The 9482-nt window shown below is 33.6% G+C and overlaps 1 long non-coding RNA gene across 3 annotated transcripts in view; it reads left to right on the plus strand.

The window, feature by feature from the left end:
* Window positions 1-5464, plus strand: part of LOC307176148 — a 134160-nt gene extending 128696 nt beyond the window's left edge. For all 3 annotated transcript variants that reach the window (XR_013824623.1, XR_013824624.1, XR_013824625.1), the window contains one exon: window positions 5343-5464. This is a non-coding gene — a long non-coding RNA (uncharacterized lncRNA). The remainder of the gene's footprint in view (window positions 1-5342) is intronic.
* Window positions 5465-9482: the final 4018 nt, after the last annotated feature.

Consider the following 9482-nt stretch of genomic DNA (forward strand, 5'->3'; position numbering starts at 1 on the left):
ATTGGGGAGGTGTATAAAGAGAACTTGAAAAGGTGTGCAGAGACTAAAAAGACTGTGCAAGGCAGGAAGGTGAGAGACCTGAGCAGCGTCTCAAATGTTAAGACAGCCTATTTGTTGAAGAAAAGCGCTGCCTTTACCATTGTGCTTCCTGAGGATTCAGAAGACTCTGAGTTGGAAGTTGAAGATGTAATGGATGAGGTAGAATGCCTCCTTGAAGAAGTGAGTCCACAAGACCCTCTGACATCTTCCAAAGGAAGGTCTTATCTGAAGGCTGGAAGGATAATCAGGATGCCACCTGAGTGCTCTGTCCCTCCGCAACTTATGGTCTGGCCCACCAGAAATCAGTACAAGTTATTACAAGCTGGTGGTGAATATGAGCACATCGTCCCTGTGGTTTACCAGTTGAAATGACAGGATGGATGGCTGTGAAAGCACTGGTGTCAGCCTCCGAAGAAAACACACAATGCCCAAGCCAGAGGGACTGGAGTCCAGGAGACCCTCTCACAAACCATTGGAATGTTAACTGTGAGAGATCAAAAACCAAGTTCCCCTACAAAGTAACAGAGATTCAAGGCAAATGTTATAAAGTTTTGGAAATACCCAGCAGCTCTAGAGGAAATAAATTGCTGAGTTCCAGCTTCAAGGAAGAGCTAAATATTGCATCATATGATATCTCTCTTGACTGAACTATTAAAGCATTGTATCAAAAAACAAGAAAATGTGACATTGTAAAGCCTTTGGAAATATAAGTTGTAAAACAGCAAATAAATTGAATTGCAAAAGTGAAAAAAAATAACCTGTATAAATATAAGCTATATAAAGTAAGAAATCAATAAAGTAGTAAACAAAAATGTACTACAAAGGATTCTCAAATACACATATTAGTTTTTTGAAAAGAAAAACTTATGAAATAGATAAACCACTGACAAGGTTGATCAAGGAAAGCAAAATAAGTTCAAAATAAGAAATATTAAGAATTAAAAAGGAGAATACAGTAGTGATTTTCAAAAGATATATAAAAATGTATCATGAATAACAGTTTAAACTTGAAATTTTAGAGAAAATAGACAATATACTAGAAAAATATAGTTTACCAAAATTAAGTCAATAAGAAATAGAAAACATTAACTAATTGTAAACATTAACAGTATTGAATCAATAGTTCAAATTTTAATCCCGAGAGAGAGAAGGAAGGAAAGAAGGAAAGAAAGAAGAAAGGGGGGAAGGAGAGAGTGAAGAAGGAAAGAAAGAGTCAAAGTAAATAAAACTCCAGGCATTGATGGGGAACTAAATAATACTCATATACAAATTGTTCTAGGGATTTGAAACAGAGCAAATGCTCTCCAATCAATATGTGGACCAGTATAATATTGTGTGGTAAGGACTGATAATTGCAGTAATACAATCCATAAAGTTTTAACTGGGCTCCTGGCCAATCAGCTAGAGACTATCTTTCCCATCATCCCTTAAAGCTAGATATAACCATGAAAAGAAACAAAAATGACTATCTCACTAAGTTCAGGAAAAAAATACTTAACTGAAATTACATTCAATATTAAAATTAAGAAAATACATAAACAAATTTTCAGCAATGGAGGAACAAAGCAAATTATCTTAATCTGGAAAAGTGCATCTATCAAAACACCTATGACAACAGAATGGATATTAAAGTGTTAATAATATTAGCTTAAAGATTATGAATAATACAACATTCTAATATCACAGTATGTATTAAATATAATACCAAAGGAGTCAGTCACTGCACCAAGACAAGAAAAACAACTAATGAGATAAAGATTGGAATAGAAAATATCCTCATTCATTGACAATATAATTATTTACTTAGAAATTTAAACGGAAGCTGTGCCTTTTAGAATTAATAAGACAATTAAGGATTTTAGATAGAAGATTAATGATACAAAGTAATAAATGTGTTATAGAAAAATCAACATATAAAAATCAGTAATAGATTTAGAAAATGTGCTTTGAAAATAAATGGTCTCAATTTTATGTATGTGTGTATAAAATAAAGTAATTCCTATAACAATTCTTATGATTTTCTGTGTGGGGGGGATAAGGGAACAAACTTATTCTAAACTTTACAAGAAAAAGTAAAAGGCCAAGAATAATTAAAACATTCTTGAAGAAAAAGAACTAGTGATGGGTAGGGGAAGAGAAGATGAACTTGCCCTAACAGGTATCAAATGCTACGATGAAATTATAATAATTAAGAGAACATGGTATTGATGTAGAGATAAATCAGCAAAAAAAAGGAACAGAAAGGAGCTGCGGTAAAGGATATAGGTATATAGGGAAATGTCATTTATGATGAGAGATGTAATTGAATGTCAATGGCATTGATTTTTAAAAGCAATGCTGGAATGATATACTAAAGAATATAAGTAGACTCAAAATAAATAAATAAATTTTTCAAAAAAAGAATATAAGTAAATTCCAATCTCACACCATATACAAAAGTACATTACTAGGAAAATAAAAACTTTAAACATTTAGAAAAAAAATATAGAATATGTTTTAACTTCCAAAAAGGGATGATTTCGTAAAAAGCATCAATACAAAAATGTGTAAATCAAAAAATTATTAACAGTTTTACCTGTAATTTATAAGAAAACTTTATGTGCTTCAAATGACAACCAACAAAAACAAAAGAAAAAAAAAATCACAGACCTGGGCACCTAATTGCAAAATATATTACCAAGCTATAAGTATATAAGCATACGGAAGATTTGAACCATTCTAATGACCAACACAACCTGATTTATATGTATAAAACACTCCTCCCAACAGTTGGAAACTTCACATTCTTTTCAAGTGATCACAAAACATTGCCAAGATAAACCCTTTGCTGAGCCATAAGACAAGTCTAAACAAATTTAAAATAATATAAATCATTTAGAGTAGGTTCTTAGGATTAAATTAGAAATCAGTAACAAAAAGGCATTTGGAAAATCCTCCAGTATTTAGAAGTCAATCAAAATACTTATTAAACCACAGGTCTAAGACAAAAAAAAAAATAGCATATGACAAATATGTATCATTCAGAAGAGAAAATGCGACTGCCAATACATATAAAAGATTCTCGGGCTTCCCTGGTGGCGCAGTGGTTGAGAGTCCGCCTGCCGATGCAGGGGACATGGGTTCGTGCCCCGGGTCTGGGAGGATCCCACATGCCGCGGAGCGGCTGGGCCCATAAAAAAGTTGTAAAGATTCTCAACCCCACAATTAATTGTGGAAATATTTTTTAAAAGCCACAATGAAATTCAATTTCACATATAACACACTGGCAGAAAAAAAAAATTTAAGTTAACTAGAATATGAACAAACCAAAAATTTTAGCCACTGTTAGTGCAGGTTAGCACAATCCCACTTGTAAATCAAATTGGTAAATACCTCTTAAAGTTCAAGAGCTGCATATGCTTCAAAGAAGCCATTCTACTATAATTTTATGACCTCAAGAAACACTTGAATATTTTCTCTTACAGACATGTACAAGAATGCTCAAAGCAGCAGTATTCGAAATCTCAAGAATTTAGAATATCTATTGGCAAAAGAATAGATGATAAATTCTAGTACTTGCATATCCTAGGGCATTCTACAGCTCTGGAAGTGAATTGTACAGAGCTACACAAATCATATCATAATGATACACTTTCTGTAAATATTAAGACATGGAAAACAATAACATTGTTTTAATTTAATTTGTATGCATATATAGTAAAGTATAAATGAATAAATGAAATTTGGAAATACTAATTTGTATTCAAAAGGATCCTTAACTCTAGTTGGAAGGGTGGAGAATATGATCCAGGAGGATTAGGGAAATATTATCTGATGGAAATAGTTTATATCTTAAACTGGATTATGGGTATATTGCCATTGAGTGTATAATTCTCTCTCTCTCTCTCTCTCTCTCTCCCCCCCTCCGTCCGTCCCTCCCTCCTCACTCAGTTATCTCTCTCTGTTTGCTTTTTGAAGTCACGACAAAAATAAATATATTAAGATAATTTTTTGAATGCTTATGGCTACTTCTGAGTATAAAAATAGGGGAAAGTTGAGAAATGGGTACAAAATTTGATTTTATAAGAGAATCGGTTTAAAACAAAAAACATTTAAGTTGCAGCAGTTTACATGAGTTGACATAGTGGATACCCCAGTTTTGAGAGTAGAACCTAACCCCAGTGAAGTCATTCCTTTGAAGAATCTAATCTTTCCAGTTTTCAGTTAAATTTTCTCCAACTCAGGAGCATGTAAATAAAAACACTGTAAAGGTACTTGAAGGCAAAAGAGCATGCCAGCATGCTAGGAATTCATCTGCCTTTCTGATTAATTTTAGATGTGAGCAATTTCAGATTACTGATTAGATTTATCAATAATTAATGCAATGTTATTGTGGATGATTAAGGTTATTTCTTTTAATGGGAATCTCACATCACTTTTAACACCCTGATATAAATTCTTCATGACATATAGCCCAGCATACGCTTTAGCAAGGCTGCCAGACAAGTTATGTAATAATGATTCAACCAATCTCAGGGCACCAGTGAGGAAAAATTTGGTTTAGGCTTAGTTAATAAATGCTTATAGTAAAACCTTTAGGGGTAGCAAGATTGCTTTCTATATCTAGTGTTTGCAACTTTCTTTTACCTCTGTGTGATTTATTTTAATTTATTTCGAATTCAGGTATGTTTATTCTGTAAGTTTACACACATATGAGAAAAGAAAATGGAAATAGCTTCATAGTCAATTTGGGGTGACAATATGGTAATATGTTAACTGGTAATGAGTTTCTTTTCATATTTGGAGAATTTGAATACAATTTTTATAAAAATACAATGTTTATTTTCATAAGAAAAATAGACCATATCAGGGTGTGATTTTTTTCCTTCCATAATGTTCCCTGGTGTCCCTGAATAGTTACTTTAATTTAAGAAAATTAATATGTATTTATACTCAAAGTCTGTCCTGAGAATGTGAGTTGAGATAGTAAGACAAGTTACTGATAATTCTTAAGCCAAAGAAAACTGCTATTGAAAAAAAAGAGCGATATCCACAATTTCAGAGGATCTACAAAACATTTGCTCATGAGCTCTGTGAATAGCATCTATGAGTTTTATTTTGTGTTTTTATTGAGATACAGTTGACAGATAACATTATGTAGGTTTAAGGTGTACGACCTATTGAGTTCATACTTACATTTATGTATTGTAATATCATTACCATAGTAGTGTTAGCTAACACATTTATCACGTCACATTATTATTTCTTTTTTGTGATGAAAACAATTAAGATAAGTTTTTTTTGTTTGTTTGTTTGTTTTGCAGCACGTGGGCCTCTCACTGTTGTGCCCTCTCCTGTTGCAGAGCACAGGCTCCGGACGCGCAGGCTCAGTGGCCATGGCTCACGGGCCCAGCCGCTCAGCGGCATGTGGGATCTTCCCGGACCGGGGCACGAACCTGTGTCCCCTGCATCAGCAGGTGGACTCTCAACCACTGCGCCACCAGGGAAGCCCTTAAGATAAGTTTTAAAATATGTTCCCAAAAGAATGTAACTCCATCCCGTCTAAAAATGTTTCAAATTCTTTAAAGCACTTAAAATATATAATGTTATACCTGGTTAAACAGTTTAACAGAAAGCTATGCGTTCAACTTATTAATAATAGAAAGAAAAATAAAGTATCTCTGTACTGATTGAATTAAAAATGTACAAAACCAATGCAAAAAGTTGACAAAGTTTTCCTTGGTCTATAAACATTCCAAATAAATGAAGAGACACAACTTACTGCTGGGTGAAAAAATAATATTTTAAAAATATTAATTGTCCTTAAATTGTTTTATATATTTTATGTAAATACCAATGGGATTTTCTTGGAATTTTGAAATTTTGGGGGGCAAAATAGTAATATTTCTTGCCCAAGATATACCCTAGGAAATTAATGCTAAGACAATTTAAGTTGTTGTTGCTGTTTTTTCCAATGTTACCCAGTGGTCAATTAGTGCTGGGTTTTTTTTGGTTTGTTTTTTGTTTTTTTGCGGTACGCGGGCCTCTCACTGTTATGGCCTCTCCCGTTGCGGAGCACAGGCTCTGGACGCGCTGGCTCAGCGGCCATGGCTCACTGGCCCAGCCGCTCCACGGCATGTGGGATCCTCCCGGACTGGGGCACGAACCTGTGTCCCCTGCATCCGCAGGCAGACTCTCAACCACTGTGCCACCAGGGAAGCCCAGTGCTGGTTTTTAAATTCAGGTTTCCCTGCCTCCAAATTCCTTTCTGCTACCAATATACTATGCTGCCTCATAAAGAAAAAAGAAAAAAAAAAAAAAAGGAAAAATATAATGAGGGCATTCTGCTACTGAATCAGAAACACATTGATAAATCAATGGAATAGAATAAGAAGCCCATATACAGAAATAAACTCAAAATTTAAAGACAAAGGTAAGACCTGAAACCATAAAACTTCTAGAAGAAAACATGTTTGACACTGATCTTAGCAATATTTTTTGGATATATCTCCTTAGGCAAGGGCAACAAAAGCAAAAATAAACAAGTGGGACTACATCATACTAAAAAGCTTTTGCACAGCAAAGGAAACCACCAACAAAATGAAAAGGCAACCTACTAAATGAGAGAAGATATTTGCAAACAATATATCTGATAAGGGGTTGATATCCAGAATATATAAAGAACTCATAAAACTCAACAACAACAACAAAATATCCTGATTAAAAAAATGAGAAGAGGACATGAATAAACATTTTTCCGAAGAAGGCATATAGATGGCCAGCAGGCACATGCAAATATGCTCAACATCACTAGTCATCAGGGAAATGCAACTCCAGACCACAATGAGATATACCTCACAACCATCAGAATGGCTATTATCAAAAAGACAATAAACAAGTTTTGGCGAGTAAGTGGAGAAAAGGGAACCCTTGTGCATTGCTGGTAGAAATGTAAATTGGTGCAATTATTATGGAGAACAGTGTGGAGGTTCCTCAAAAAACTAAAAATAGAGCTATCATATAATCTAGCAACTCCATCTCTGGGTATGTATCTGAAGAAAACAAAAACACTAATTAGAAAAGATATATGCACCCCTATGTTCATTGCAGCATTATTTATAATAGACAATATGGATGGAAGCAACAGATAAAGTTTTTATATATATATATATTTATGCTAAGTGAAATAAGTCAGAGAAAAACCAATACCATCTGATTGCATATATATGTAGAATCTAAAAAACAAAACAAATAAACATAACAAAACAGAAACAGACTCAGATACAGAGAACAAACTTGTCATTGCCAGAGGGGAGGGGCTTGGGGGGACAGATAAGATAGGTGAAAGGGGTTAAGAGGTACAAAATTCCAGCTATAAAATAAATAAGTCACAGGGACATAATGTACACATAGGGACTAATAGTCAATAGTATTGTAACAAATTTTTTATGGTGACGGATTGTAACTGGACTTAATGTGTTATTTCGTAATGTGTAAAAATATCAAATCACTGTTATACATCTGAAGCTAATATGATATTGTATGTCAATTATAACTTAATTTTTAAAATAAAAGCCATTTGACAGGAAGAAAGAAACAAACTTTCATTTATAAGATGAATAAGTTCTGGAGATTTATTATACAGCATGGTAACTATAGTTAACAATTCTGTATTATGTACTTTAAATTTGCTAAAAGAGTTATTAGTTCACAACATAAAATAAAAATGGCAATTATGTGAGGTGATGGAAGTGTTAATTAACCCTATCATGGTAATAATTTTACAATCTGTATGTGTACTAAATCATCACGTTTTACACCTTACACAATGTTATATGTCAATTATATCTCAGTAAGGCTGGGAACAAAAATAAATAAAACCCATTTCTAATGAAAAACATACTATCTTTGTTTAGTGACACTTAAAACACCACAGCTTTGTTCTTTACAGAAGTCACTTCATTTATGCTCAGTTGGATGTTGGTTATTTTAGCTTTCCCAGCACTTCACAACTAATTTGAATTCTTCCTGCACCAACACCAAAAAATTGTCTCCTCAAAGAGCTTCACCCTCTCAGTTGTCCCCAAACTCCAGGAATTCCCTACTTTTGGGGGACGTTTCTTGAGGTTACTTCTCTCCTTACACCTTCTAGATTTCCCTTCCCTCCTAGTTAAGGAATTTTGATTAACAGAAACTCATACTTTGACTGACAGTAAAGTTTCCTTAATAACATCTCTTTAAAGGGAATTCAGGCCTGCTGGCCACGAAGTCTTGGTAGTTCTTTATAGATTGGGTGGCAAAGACAAAAATTACCTCTCATTTTTTGTTGATCAGTTGGAGAAGAAGATAAGACAAATGAATAAAAAAATTGTTGATTGATCCATGATAGATAAATATGTTGATAAATATTTGGAAAACTGATTAAGATACTTGAAAATATCCATCCGATAAATCAAGATAATCATAAAATGATTCAAAATTTCTTTATCTCTGAAAAATAGTATTTTATAAAATAGTGTTTTATTTTTACTTAGCTTGACATTTTTATAAGAAGAAAACCTTTTAAAATGTAACTTGTAACTTAGTGAATGGTCAATTGTTAAAAAGAAGGTTTTTTTAACAATGGTCCAGTCTTGCTGTTTATGCCCAGTTTGGCTGTGGGAGAAGTAATATAGTTTAGTAGTTGTGAGCACATTCTCTGGAATCAGATTATTTGGCTTTGAACTTCAGCTCTTCCACTTACTAGCTGGGTGACCTTGAGCAAGTTTCTCAGTTTAGCTGTGCCTCAGCTTACTCATATTTAAAATTCAGATAATATAAAATCTTTATCATAGGATGGTTATGAGGATTATACTAGTTAATACTTGTAAGAATCTTAGAATAGTGCTTGGTGTGTGGTCAGCACTATGCAAGGCTTTATTAATAAATAAATTATAGAATATTCAGAAACATCATATCCTTTTCTTTACACCAGCTGTAATAAATACGGTAATTTGTTCAGAGGCCGCTAAATATCTGGAAAATGTTTACCAATAGGAAAGTAGAAAAGTCAATCAAAAACCATTGACTCAATTGTTTATTAATAATATCACAAAGTGAAAATAGTTCAAAATGAGTGCTCTGGAGAGGAGTAAGATGCTTAAAGATCTTACAGAACAAACTGAGGAACATCAGAGTCCAGTTTTGGTTCCAGAATTGTTCACTGTTAAAATTCTCAGAAGACATAAGGAACCAGAGGATGTGTTAATGATGGGACGGGTTGCAAGACTTTAAGCCTGAGACTGCAGTTAGCCATTAATTGGTTGATTTACAATTAGGAAAAGGGTAGGAACAGTTTGGAGGCTAAGATCTTGCTGGAGTCAGCTGAAAATTTTCAGTTCTTCAGCATCTTTCACAAGAAGGAAGATGAGGAGAAAGAATTTCAAGAAAATTAAGATGCCAATAGGGTTTACTTTGTAAATGAG

Source organism: Stenella coeruleoalba (assembly GCF_951394435.1).
Source record: "Stenella coeruleoalba genome assembly, chromosome: 17".
Lineage (NCBI taxonomy): Eukaryota > Metazoa > Chordata > Mammalia > Artiodactyla > Delphinidae > Stenella > Stenella coeruleoalba.